Consider the following 13,974-nt stretch of genomic DNA (forward strand, 5'->3'; position numbering starts at 1 on the left):
GAGAATGATTGCAACTCCATAAATCTCATCATTATTTTCCTTCATTATTTGCATTGCCATTCATTGAAACTTTTCGTTCAGCACATTGTTCTCCATTCTACTGCAATATCTGAGTTGTATTTTCACACAGTTCTAATGTACTCAGTGACCACAGCTTTCCCTCAAACAGCTTAGCAGTTGAATGGATTTTTAATTGAAGAGTTGAGAACTACACATCCAATTCTCAATCTGTTCCTGTCTGAATGCAAGGCGAATGGAGAAACTGTTCATCATACTTCCCTCAACAATGTGATGTGTTCTTTCCCTCAGACTATAACAGCTCACACAGGGGGAATTTTAGTGCGGATGAGCAGATGGATTTGGGGTAAAACCTGGAAAAATGCAAGTGTGTCAGGAAGCTGGCATTGCAGCATGCATGTAACCTCCTCAGAACAGGAGGTTTGTCAATTGGCTATTGTTCAATGCTCAATTAGAATGGTGTTGAAATGGGTATTGCACATTAACTTTGGCTGCATGTGTTTCCCAGGCTTCCTGGAACTTGTTCCCAATGTGAGAACGCAATGGCAATTGCCCTGACGGGGAAATATACCAATAACTGCAGGATACTCACAGCTGCCACCTGAGCTACTTATGTGGAAGGGGTTGTTTGAAATACCGTAGGTTACTTTACAGACTTTGGAGGACTCATTTACGTGGAAATGTAACCTATACTTTGGACATTTGAAGGTCTATCCTGTTCTTTGGAGTTCTGATCTATTCGATCAGTGTGGCTACCTCAGTACTGCTTTTGGTGCATTGGATTGGAACTCAGATGATGATCAAGGTGGCCAGCCACAGCAGTGCCTGTTGCACACAGCTCCAACGGAGAGAGAGGACTAGTAGAGAGGTGCAGATCACAAGGGGCAATACCCTGCATCCAGGATCTTGGAACAGCTGTTTCTCAGAAGTTTTGAGGTGTCACATCAGGTGATGCTAGACACTTACAGCCTGGTGGAACAAAACATACTGCCGACTGGACCTGGTGACAGGGCTCTACTTGTGGCTGTCAAAGTCACCATTCTCCCAGAGACAGCTACAATATCTCACTAATGACAGAACAGAATCGCTTATTTCTGAAGGGTTGTTTGCTAATTATTTCAACTTTATTTGTGATGACTCCAGTCAGAATGGGCAAATGATTTTTCTTTAAATTTAGAGTACCCAATTCATTTTTTCTCTAATTAAGGGGCAGTTTAGCGTGTTCAATCCACCTACTTGCACATCTTTGGGTTGTGGGGGCGAAACTCACGCAAACACGGGGAGAATGTGCAAACTCCACGCGGACAGTGACCCAGAGCCGGGATCGAACCTGGGACCTCGGCGCCGTGAGACTGCAGTGCTACCACTGCGCCACCGTGCTGCCCACAGAATGAGCAGTTGTTTGACTTTGTGGCTCCTGCTGACTTCTCACAGGTGCAGGGCATTGTGAACTGCACACACGTTACAACTAGTGGATGGCTTTGTGCAGCTCCATTGCTGGGAGGCTTAAGCCCTGCCTATGGCTCCCTCTTCCCTTAAGTTTTGCTTTAATGTTGAGCCTGGGGGAATAGCTGGAATATCATTAATGATGGACAGTTGATGGGAAGCTCTAGGTTAGCATAAATGTGACGGGGAACAGGTACTCGCAGAGGTGAGGAAGGGTGCCCGCTGGGTGGTCATCAGTGGACATTACGGTGCCTTCACCCTGACAAGTAGCTACACTTCAAAGAGCAGGGCAGCTACTGAAGGACCAGGTACATGAACAGTAATTTGCAGTCCCATTGAAGTTCACCCCCCCCTGCCCCCAACCCCTACCCCACCCCGCCCCCCGCCCCTTCCAAGATATTGACTTGAGTCTGTATCCCTGTCACTGTCAGCGAGTTGCGTCTGCCCCTGGCTTCTACCCTCACAATCCCTCCCTGCTAAATGAGGGGTTTGTGATGGACTAAGTGGTCATTCTCTAGGGTCTCCCAGGGAGTCTAATTGAGGGAAGGGGGGGGGGGTGCTCATTGAGTGATTCTTGTGCCTTCTTGCCCAAACTGTGGCAGCTGCTTGTGGAGATGTTCAGGCATATGGCTCCATCCTAAGAAGCTGAAGTGAGGGCACTGCCCAAAGATGGTAGTTGATGAGGGATGTGTGCCTTTGCTGGGAGCTTTGCAGCAATAATATATGGAGCCAATGTTTGACACAGATGTTGCATCAGAAAGCAGTTCAGGTCTTCTGGACGTGTCCGGGATTCATACGCTCAAACTGTATGATATGAATGGGGCTAGCTTGGCCTACGGGGCCGGGAGAAATTGCCTGAGCCTTAAAAAGAGTTCACTGATTGTCTCCACAGTTGCTATTACTCTGAATGGGGCTGTGTGCCAAAGAGGTTTTCAGCAGCTACTGGTGCATCTGTTATTTGTGTGAACTAAACTGTGCTAATTCCCTGCTTCACCTGCTGTGGAGCCATGCATCCAAGGAGTCCAATGAGGTGTCCCAACACCTGGTAGTCCTGAGATTCAGCATGGCCATGCCCATCTCCTTCAGCAGATTGCTGATATAACTATGAGTGTTTCCAGATTGACGGGATGCATACAATTTGCATGAACAGGAAACCTCAGAGTGCTTCATTTAAACTGACAGCATTCAACAATTTTACTGGTCAGGTGTGTCTTGCGAGAGTACCTTTAAGAAATGGGTGTTTAAGAAATGTACCTTTAAGAAATGGGTGTTTATCAGTGATGTCAGAGTGTGGGTGGAGCTGGGCTGTCTGTCAGCTTTTTACTTTCGTTCTAGGCAGTTTGCTGCAGGGTGTGTTTTAGTTTTGTTTTCAGAGCTGGATAGCTGCAGTCACAGCCAGAAGGGGTATTAGTCTCTCTCTCTGTAATCCAAAGAATATAAATCGATCCTTTGGGGATTTAAAACTAATAACTGCTCTCAGTAGTGACTTTAACCTGATGTGCTTCTGTTAAAGGTTATGTTTTCAAGTCTTATGGATGTTAAAAGGAAAGCTTAAATGATTACTTAGTTTTGTATCCCCTTCCCCCTCACACTCTGGCCACTGCACCCTCGATCCCTTCCCCCTCATACTCTGGCCACTGCACCCTTGATCCCCTCCCCCTCACACTCTGGCCACTGCACCCTCGATCCCCTCCCCCCTCAAACTCTGGCCACTGCACCCTCGATCCCCTCCCCCCTCACACTCTGGCCACTGCACCTTCGATCCCCTCCCCCCTCACACTCTGGCCACTGCACCCCCCGATCCCCTCCCGCCCTCACACACTGCCCCCACCAACACCATACACCCGGCCCAGCGTGACTAACGAACCCCGTATCGTTGTGTTCCCCAGGGCCAGCCGCAGAACGTCCAGGGTCGTCTCGGCCAAGACACAGCCGACCATCTCCAACCTCAAGCGCACCCAGGGACGCACGCCAGAGAGTGGCAGTCTGTTGGACAGGAAGGCCATCCTCTCAGTCTGGGACACTGGATGGGGACGCACATACGACGGACAGAGACAATACTGAGGTGCACAGGGTGGACAGTGACGATGATGCACAGAGAATGGCCACACAGTCCACGGATTCACCTGGAGGGCAACATGACATGGGCCGCATGCATCTTACGCCGGACCATGAAGGGGACCAGTACACACCAGACTTCCTAACAGACGATGACCTTGAGCTAGCGCTGTCTCCCACACCATCCACCATCGCAGAGACACTCACCTCGGTTGGGCATATAAGTGATGAGGCTCCCGGGTCACAGTCTGGTGCGCACCCCACAGCCGAGCCGGTACAGCAGGTGGAGCTTGAAGCAGCCGAGGGGCTGGACGGGTGGAGGCCAGCCCAGGCCCAGCAAACAGCTGCCGCCCAGACGGATCCCGGATTCCTGGATGTACTTGACCCACCCGGACAACCGATGCATGTGGACACCCAGGGACTGAATAACGGGATGAGGGCCATCTTCCAGGACCTGCACACGTAGTTGGAGGAGTCCATTCACGTCCAGGAGCAGGGAGCGGTGCCGCTCATCGCAGCCACCCAGGCCGACACCGCACGGGTGGTGTCCGCGGTGGAGGCAAAGGGTGAAACGGTATCGGCCATTGGTCAGGTTCTGCAAGGCTTGGGCTTCACGTGCACATGTCATCCATGGCCCAAGAGAGGGCTGCCCTCTCACAGGTAGCCATGTGCCAGAGCCAACATGACATTGCCGCGGCGCTCCGGGCCCTAGCCGAGTCTCACCATGCCATGGCCCGGTCCCAGCAGGCCATGGCACAGTCCCAGCAGTCAGTCGCGGAGAGCATAGACCGCCTGGCGCACGTGAGGGATGGCGTAGCACACTCACAGGTAGAGATAGCACAGTCCCTGGCAGGAATGTCGCACTCCCTGGGCTCCGTCTCTGCAAACATTCGGACCGTGGTCGATACCGCTGCAGGCCTCCAGGACTGGCAGTGCCAGGTGTCGGTGGTGCGACGGGGCGTGTCTCCGATCGCACCTCCGTCCCACAGTGAGGCCCGGGGGAGGGAGGAGGAGGTTCTGGGGCCCGCCCCATTACCTCCAGCAAAGGACGTCCCGGTACACTCGGCCTTCACCCGTTCCCTCCCTGGCGCATTTGGTGGGCAGCGGGCAGGACAGGGTGGCACCACGCCATCCAGCAGGCCCGCCGAGCAGCCTGGCCCATCGAGGCCGGGCCGCCACAGGAAACGCGTGCCGACGAGGAGCCATGTCGCAGGGCGTCGTTCTCAGCAGTCCGCCTCCACTCCTGCTATACCATCTGGGGAGACACCTAGACGTAGTGGTAGGGCCCGTAAGGCAAAGGAGTTAGGCACATAATAAGTTGGCACAGATGCAGGGCACAGTTTAGTTGTAGGGGGTAGGGCATCTGTATGTGAATGTCACAAATAAACTCACTGTTGCACTTAACTTGTAAGACTCTGTGCTATGTCCGGTGCCAGGGGACTCGTGAGGGTGACCGAGTGGCGCTGTGGTTAACGAGTGGTTCAACGTCGGTGCTGGATGTACTGTCCCCACTGCCTCCCAAAATCGAACACCGTAGTCCTCGGCAATCGGACGCCAGCTACCCCACATGGGCACGTGATGAAATGTCTGTTACGAAGGCTGTGACCACTGGAGTGGATGGTTCAGCTATAGCCATGAGTCAGACCTTGGCTGGCGAATCTGAGCTCACAGCTCATCCGCAGAGCGGGCTGTCATCATTCAACATGGCACTGATCACACCCGCTTACACAATCATCAATGTTGTGCAATCCCGTAGTGCCACAGTGGTAAGATGATGTGGAATTGGTGCCGTGAACGTGGTGTGGGGATGCGGGGGCGGGGGTTGTGGGTGCGCCGTGGTGCCCGTGTGCAGGACTGGCGGTGCAAGTGGCAGTGTTCAGCGAATCCCTCCCCCATGGTGTGTGAACCGTGCGGCCACCAACACGTCGTGGGCCCGCTGTCCTCGACGGTGCCGTCGTGCAGCCTCCTGGACGTAACCAGCACCCGGGCAGTGTCTGTGTCCTGCGCGCCTCCCCCCACCCTAATGCACGCCATTCTCCTCCTCCTCCTCCTCCACTTCCTCCTCCCCTTTACATAAGAACATAAGAACTAGGAACAGGAGTAGGCCATCTGGCCCCTCGAGCCTGCTCCCCATTCAATGAGATCATGGCTGATCTTTGTGGACTCAGCTCCACTCTCCGGCCCATACACCATGGGCGTCATTCTCCGACCCCCCAGAGGGTCGGAGAATGGCCGTTGGCCGCCGTGAATCCCGCCCCCGCCGGTTGCCGAAGTCTCCGGAGGGGCAAAAGTCGGCGGGGCGTTAATGGCACCGCTGACGTCGGAGAATGGCATGGGTCTGCGCAAGGCAGCCGATTTTCGGCCTGCTGATATTCTCCCTTCCGGATGGGCCCAAGTCCCGTCGACGTGATGACCGTTCACGTCGACGTAAATCAAACCTCCTTTTCATCGGCGTGACCCTGTGCTCCAGGTTCATGCCGACCAGCGTGGAGGTGAGGGACGGCCTGGGGGGTTGGCTCTGGGCAGGCAATGGCGTGGCCGCAGTCTGAATGTGTGGGGAGAGGTGTGTCTCGGGTTGTGTGTGTGTGTGTGTGTGGTGGGGGGGTGGTTAGAGTGGGCTGGGCTCTGGGGGAGTGCCGGGAGGGGGGTCCGTGCCGGGGAGGAGGATGGGGGTTCTGTGCCGGGGAGGAGGGTGGGGGGTCCGTGGCGGGGAGGAGGTTGGGGGGGGTCCGTGCCGGGGAGGAGGTTGGGGGTTCCGTGCCGGGGAGGGGGATGGGGGGTCCGTGCCGGGGAGGAGGTGGGGGGGGGTCCGTGCCGGGGAGGGGAATGGGGGGTCCGGGCCGGGGAGGAGGTTGGGGTCCGTGCCGGGGAGGAGGTTGGGGGGGGGGTCCGTGCCGGGGAGGGGGATGGGGGGGTCCGTGCCGGGGAGGAGGTTGGGGGGGTCCGTGCCGGGTAGGGGGATGGGGGGTCCGTGCCGGGGAGGGGGATGGGGGGTCTGGGCTGGGGAGGAGGTTGGGGTCCGTGCCGGGGAGGAGGTTGGGGTCCGTGCCGGGGATGGGGATGGGGGGGGGGTCCGTGCCGGGGAGGAGATTGGGGGGGTCCATGCCGGGGAGGGGGATGGGGGGTCCGTGCCGGGGAGGAGGTTGGGGGGTCCGTGCCGGGGAGGGGGATGGGGGGTCCATGCCGGGGAGGAGGTTGGGGTCCGTGCCGGGGAGGGGGATGGGGGGTCCGTGCCGGGGAGGAGGTTGGGGTCCGTGCCGGGGAGGAGGTTGGGGTCTGTGCCGGGGAGGGGGATGCGAGGGCAAGTGAGTTGGTCCACCTGGCCAGGTGCCAGCCTCCAACAGTTGGACCCATGCGGTCCATGCCACCTGGCTGGGGGGAGGAGGGGATATGGGCAATGATGACATGTCGTCGCTCCCCTCCCCCCCACCAGGCCGTCATGTTTTCCGATCATCCAGCGATGTTGGCCGCCGTGGCGGCAGCCGCTAATGTCTATGTTGCCCTGGATGAGGATGAGGAGGAGGAGGAGGAGGAGGAGGAGGAGCGTGCCAGAGAGGCAGCGCAGGCTGCCGCAGAGGGACAGGCGGCAGCCCCCCAGGCTGGAGGGACACCTGACCGACAGGACGAGGAGGGGGAGGAGGACGTCGCGGCCCCACGGCAATGGAGGCACCCGAGGGAGCCCCGTGTGTACCGGCCCCGGCAGTCATGCCAGGACCTCACGGACCGGGAATGCAGGAGGAGACTCCGGATGAGGCGGAAAACCGTGGCACACATCTGCCACCTGCTGGCACACCTGTCACCGCGTGGCACTGGCGGGGGACACCCTCTCCCCGTGTCCGTCGAGGTTACGGTGGCCCTGAACTTTTATGCAACGGGATCATTCCAGGCACCGAGTGGGGACCTGTCCGGCATATCGCAGACATCGGTGCATCGGTGCATTCGGGCAGTGACAGATGCCCTATATGCCATGGCGCACCGCTACATCCGCTTCCCCGTGGTCCGGGCCAGCCAAGATGCCCGGGCCGTGGGCTTCTCTGCCGTGGCCGGGTTCCCCATGGTCCAGGTCGCGATCGATGGGATGCACGTCGCCGTGCGGCCACCTGCAGATAACAGGGCCGTGTTCACCAATAGGAAGGGGACCTATTCGATGAACATACAGGTGGTCTGCGACCACCGCATGATGATCCTGCACGTCTGCGCCCGTTACGAAGGCAGTGTACACGACTCATACGTGTTGTCGCGGTCATCCATCCCCGGCATGTACGAGGGACACCATCCCCGGCTGAGGGGCTGGTTGCTTGTCGACAGGGGCTACCCATTGCGATCGTAGCTGATGATGCCTATACGGAGGCCACGTAATGAGGTGGAGAACCGCTACAATGATGCCCATGTAGCGACAAGGGGAGTGATAGAGAGGTGCTTTGGCGTGCTGAAGATGCGTTTCAGGTGCCTGGACCTCTCTGGGGGCGCCCTCCAGTATCGGTGAGAGAGGGTCGGCCGCATCATTGTGGTGTGCTGCGTCCTGCACAACATAGCCCAGCAGAGGGGCGATGTGCCGCAGGCAGAGGAGGGCGGACTGGAGGAGCAGCAGGAAGAGGTGCAGTCCTCCCCAGATGAGGGGGATGAGGGTAATGGTCAGGGCAGTCGGGGTAGACACAGGCGGGTGGCTGTCCACCGTTACCGGCTGGCCCAGCGGGCACGGGACAGACTGATAGCCGCCCGCTTCACTGACTAGATGGGCGTGGGAATCGGGTAGTATGGCAACAGACCGCACACCATGGCAACAGCTGACCACCCACACGCCCCACCCATCCACCTACCCAGCACCCTCACCCCCCTCCCCAACCCCACCCACCCCACCCGCATGCACACCACCCCCCCCCCATTGCCGATCCACCTGCGGCACAACGGGCCGGGCTCACACAGTTGCGGGTGGACGCGTGTCTATTGCAGGCCATGGAGGATGATGACAACCCGCCCTGCGGTGAGCTCCTGGCTCTACTTCGTTGGACTATGTCTGACCCATGGCCACAGTACCACCATCCACCCGGACCATCCCTGCATGCGGCTGTGACACTGCAGCGCACGGTCCCGTCCTCTGCCCGGGGAGATGTTGATGGAGGCCCAGGGGGAAGGGGGCAACTCACCTGGGGCTGAGGTAAGACCACCCTCACACACACACTTGCGCTCAATGTACATGACACCCCCGCACGCTTTGGACAGAGCACAAAGGCAGCTTCTGGAGGTGTAACATTGACTTTAATAACCAAAGGAGTTCATGCACGTGCCCTAGCCCCTAAAACTCATCTGTGCCCTGCACCCGTGCCAACTTACTCAGTGTCTAATTGTTTGGCCTTACGGGCCCTTTGACTACGTCTACGTGGTTCCCCAGACGGTACAGCAGAACTGGAGGTGGACTCCTGTGATTCCTGCCCTCTGACACTGGATCCCTTTGGCGGCCGTTTCCTGGGGCGTCCTGGCCTAGATGGGCCAGGCTGCAGCCCGGGCGACTGGGATGGCGAGCTGCCAGCCTGTCCTGCCCGTTGCCCACCCGATGCACCTGGGACGGAAGGGGGGGAGTCTGAGGTGTCGCGGTGTACCGGGACCTCCCCTACAGGGGGAGCCGGGATGGACCACACCACGTCCTCCTCCCTCGGGGTGCCCGATGGCCCCCAGGCCTCTACATGGGTGGGGGATGTGAACGGACTGGCCATCCGACGCCCCCCTCGACATCTGGCGCTGCCAGTCCTGGAGGCCCGTGCTGGTATCGACAGGGGTCTGCAGGTTTGCAGCCATGGAGCCCAGGGGGTTGGCAAACCCTGTCTGTGACAGTGCGACGCCGGCTCGCACATGGCCACTGGCGCCGATGCCCTCAGCGATGGCCTGCAGAGACTGGGCCATGGCCTGCAGAGACTGGGCCATGGCCTGCTGAGACTGGGCTATGGCCTGCTGAGACTGGGCTATGGTGTTGAGCGCCTCTGCCATCTGGTGCTGGCACTGGCTCATGGCCTCCTGTGAGAGGGCAGCCATGTCCTGGGCCACAGACGCCGCCTGCACGGAAAGCCCCAGGCCTCGCAAACCGTTCCCCATGTCTGATACCGTCGCACCCATTGCCTCCACCGCGGACGTCACCCGTGCGGTGTCGGCCTGGGTGGCACGTACGACCGGCACCACTTCCAGCTCCTGGACGCGGGTGGACTCCTCCACCTGCGACTGCAGCCGCCGCAAGCCGGCCGTCACCCTCTTCGCTCGTCTCCGGATCGGTGGTTGCATCGGATCTATGTGTGGGTGTGGTAACTCCAGGAACCCGGGATCGATCTGGGCGGCAGATGTTCGCTTGGGCTGGGCTGCCCTCCGACCGCCCGGCCCCTCTGCTGCTCCTACCTCCACCTGCTGTACTGGGACGGCTGTGTTGTGCGCACCAGTGAGTGTACCAGACGCCTCATCACTAACGTGCCCAACCGAGGTGAGTGTTTCTGCGATGGTGGAGGGTGTTGGTGACAGCAGTGGCGTTGTATCGTGCTCTTCGTCCCACTCTGAGTCCATGGCACTTTGGGTGGGGGTTCGTCTCCACCCATCCACTCTGAGTCACTGTCCGGTATTTCGTCTTCCTGGGTAGTGCTGTCCCGGGTAGGGGTGTCCTGGGCAGTGCTGTCCCGGGTAGTGGTGTCCTCGGTAGTGGTGTCCTGGGTAGTGGTGTCCTGGGTAGTGGTGTCCTGGGTCGTGGTGTCCTAGCTCCGATGTGACGGGGGCCTGTGGCTGCCCCCCTCGTCGCTGGGTGGTCGCTCCCGCACGTGACGGGGGTGTCGTCTCCCTGTTGCTCCAGGTCTCTCCGTCTCCCGTGGTGTGCGAGGGCCATCTTGCGTGCGTCGCATGCTGGAGGGTCCGGGTCTCTCTGTCTCCCGTGGCCTCCGAGGGGCATCCTGCGGGCGTCGCATGCTGCAGGGTCCGGGTCTCTCTGTCTCCCGTGGCCTCCGAGGGGCATCCTGCGGACGTCGCATGCTGGAGAGTCCGGGTCTCTCCGTCTCCCGTAGCCTCCGAGGGGCATCCTGCGGGCGGTCTGCATCTGCGGGGATGGGTGCCTGGACGTTTGGTCCTGCGATACGCAATGAAGCATGCATGGTTAGACACGCAGGCAGTGATCAAGTGATATGGGGAGGGGGATATAGGGGAGGGGGGATATGGGGACGGTCTGTCGGTGGCTCACTTGCTAGTACGCCCCCGACCTCTGCATCAGCAACCTCCCGGTCCTCAGGTCCGCCAGCCAGTTCCAGGGCCCTTTCCTTGTGTTCGGTCAGTGGCCTCTCATCAGCGGGGCCTCCTCCAGTCCTCACATGCTCCCTATTGTTGTGTGCGCGCTTCTCCTGTGGGGGGTGGGGGGGTGGGGGTGGTGGCAGGGGTAAAAGGCAACACTGTTGGCAGGTATATGAATGCACGCCATCGGTTGCGCGTGCATTGCAGAGGTTAAGGTTAGGGCTGGATTCACTTGGGGATATGGGGGATATTGGGGATATGGGGGATATGGGGGAGGGGGGTTATGGGGGAGGGAGGATATGGGGAAGTGGGATATGGGGGAGGGGGGGATATGGGGGAGGGGGATATGGGGAGGGGGGATATGGGGGAGAAGGATATGGGGGAGGGGGGATATGGGGGAGGGGGGATATGGGTCATATGGGGGAGGGGGGATATGGGGAGGGGGGATATGGGGGAGGGGGATATGGGGAGGGGGATATGGGTATATGGGGGAGGGGGGAAATGGGGGATATGGGGGAGGGGGGATATGGGGGATATGGGGGAGTGGGGGATATGGGGAGGGGGATATGGGGAGGGGGGATATGGGGAGGGAGGGATATGGGGAGGGGATATGGGGGAGGGGGGATATGGGGGAGAGGGGATATGGGGGAGGGGGATATGGGGGAGGGGTATATGGGGAGGGGGGATATGGGGATATGGGGGAGGGGGGATATGGGGGAGGGGGATATGGGGGAATGGGGATATGGGGGAGGGAGGGATATGGGGGAGGGGGGATATGGGGGATATGGGGAGGGGGGATATGGGGGGGACATGGGGAGGGGGGATATGGGGGAGGGGGGGTATGGGGAGGGGGATATGGGGGAGGGGGATATGGGGGAGGGGGGATATGGGGGATATGGGGGAGGGGGGACATGGGGGATATGGGGGAGGGGGGATATGGGGAGGGGGAATGTGGGGGAGGGGGGATATGGGGGAAGGGGGGATATGGGGGAGGGAGGATATTGGGGAGGGGGATATGGGGGAGGGGGACGATATGGGGGAGGGGGAATGTGGGGGAGGGGGGATATGGGGGAAGGGGGGATATGGGGGAGGGAGGATATTGGGGAGGGGGATATGGGGGAGGGGGACGATATGGGGGAGGGGGGTATGGGGGAGGGGTGGATATGGGGAGGGGGGATATGGGGAGGGGGGATATGGGGGAGGGGGGATATGGGGGAGGGGGTATATGGGGGAGGGGGATATGGGGGAGGGTGGATATGGGGAGGCTCACCCTGCCTGCTCTGACGAGGTCGTTCACCTTCTTGTGGCACTGGGTGCCTGTCCGTGGTGTCAGGGCCGCAGCGGTGACGGCCTCTGCCACTTCCCTCCACAGACGCCGGCTGTGGCGTGGGGCAACTCTGCGGCCGTGCCCTGGATACAGGGCGTCCCTCCTCTGCTCCACTGCGTCCAGGAGCACCTCCACATCCCGTGACTCGAACCTCGGGGCTGAGCGGCGGCCAGCCATCCAGTCAGGTGTTCCGTTCGGGTGTTCCGGTCGGGTGGGGGGCAGCAGCGCGGCCTTATGAGCCGTCACGCTGTGCGGCGCGTATGACGCTGCACGACGTGAACCACGTGCGCAAGCGCAGATCCAGTTACGTCGCTGCTGGCCCATTTCGGGCCGGAGACTTTCGACCCATTTTTCCGACGTGACTCAAGTCGGATTTGCACCGTTTTTTGCGCTGATCGGCGGACTTTGCGCCGATAACGGAGAATTTCGCTCTATATCCCCGAATCCCTTTATTCTTTAGAAAGGTATCTATCTTTTTCTTAAAGACGTTTAAAGAAGGAGCCTCAACTGCTTCACTGGGCAAGGAATTCCAGAGATTCACAACCCTTTGGGTGAAGAAGTTCCTCCTACACTCCGTCCTAAATCTACTTCCCCTTATTTTGAGGCTATGCCCTCTAGTTCTGCTTTCCCCGACCAGTGGAAACAACCTGCCCGCATCTATCCTATCTATTCCCTTCATAATTTTATATGTTTCAATAAGATCCCCCCGCATCCTTCTAAACTCCAATGAGTACAGTCCCAGTCTACTCAACCTCACGTCATAATCTAACCCCTCAACTCTGGGATCAACCTAGTGAATCTCCTCTGCACTCCCTCCAGTGCCAATATGTCCTTTCTCAGGTAAGGAGACCAAAACTGAACACAATACTCCAGATGCGGCCTCACCAACACCCTATACAATTGCAGCATAACCTCACTAGTCTTGAACTCCATCCCTCTAGCAACGAAAGACAAAACTCGATTAGCCTTCTTAATCACCAGTTGCACCTGCACACCAACTTTTTGCGACTCGTGCTCCAGCACACCCAGGTCCCTCTGCACAGCAGCATGTTTTAACATCTTACCGTTTAAATAATAATCCATTCTGCTGTTATTCCTCCCAAAATGGATAGCCTCACACTTGGCAACATTGAATTCCATCTGCCAGACCCTAGCTCATTCACCCAACCTATCCAAATCCTTCTGCAGACGTCCGGTATCCTCTGCACTTTTTGCTTTACCACTCATCTTAGTGTCGTCTACAAGCTTTGCCACATTGCACTTGGTCCCCAACTCCAAATCGTCTATGTAAATTGTGAACAACTGCGGGCCCAACACTGATCCTTGAGGGACACCACTAGTTACAGGTTGCCAACCAGAGAAACACCCATTTATCCCCACTCTCTGCTTTCTGTTAGTTAACCAATCCTTTACCCATGCTACTACTTTACCCTCAATGCCATGCATCTTTAGTTTATGCAGCAACCTTTTGTGTGGCACCTTGTCAAAAAGCTTTCTCGAAATCCAGATATACCACATCCATTGGCTCCCCATTATCTACTGCACTGGTAACGTCCTCAAAAAATTCTACCAAATTAGTCAGACACGACCTACCCTTTGTGAACCCATGCTGCGTCTGCCCAATGGGACAATTTCCCTCCAGGTGCCCCGCTATTTCCTCCTTAATGATAGATTCCAGCATTTTCCCTACAACCGAAGTTAAGCTTACCGGCCTATAGTTAACCACTTTCTGCCGACCCCCTTTTTTAAACAGTGGTGTCACGTTTGCTACTTTCCAATCCTCTGGGACCACCCCAGAGTCTAGTGAATTTTGATCAATTATCATTAGTGCGTTTACAATTTCCCTAGCCATCTCTTTTAACACTCTGGGA

This window comes from Scyliorhinus torazame, chromosome 3, assembly GCF_047496885.1.
Source record: "Scyliorhinus torazame isolate Kashiwa2021f chromosome 3, sScyTor2.1, whole genome shotgun sequence".
In the NCBI taxonomy this organism is placed as follows: domain Eukaryota; kingdom Metazoa; phylum Chordata; class Chondrichthyes; order Carcharhiniformes; family Scyliorhinidae; genus Scyliorhinus; species Scyliorhinus torazame.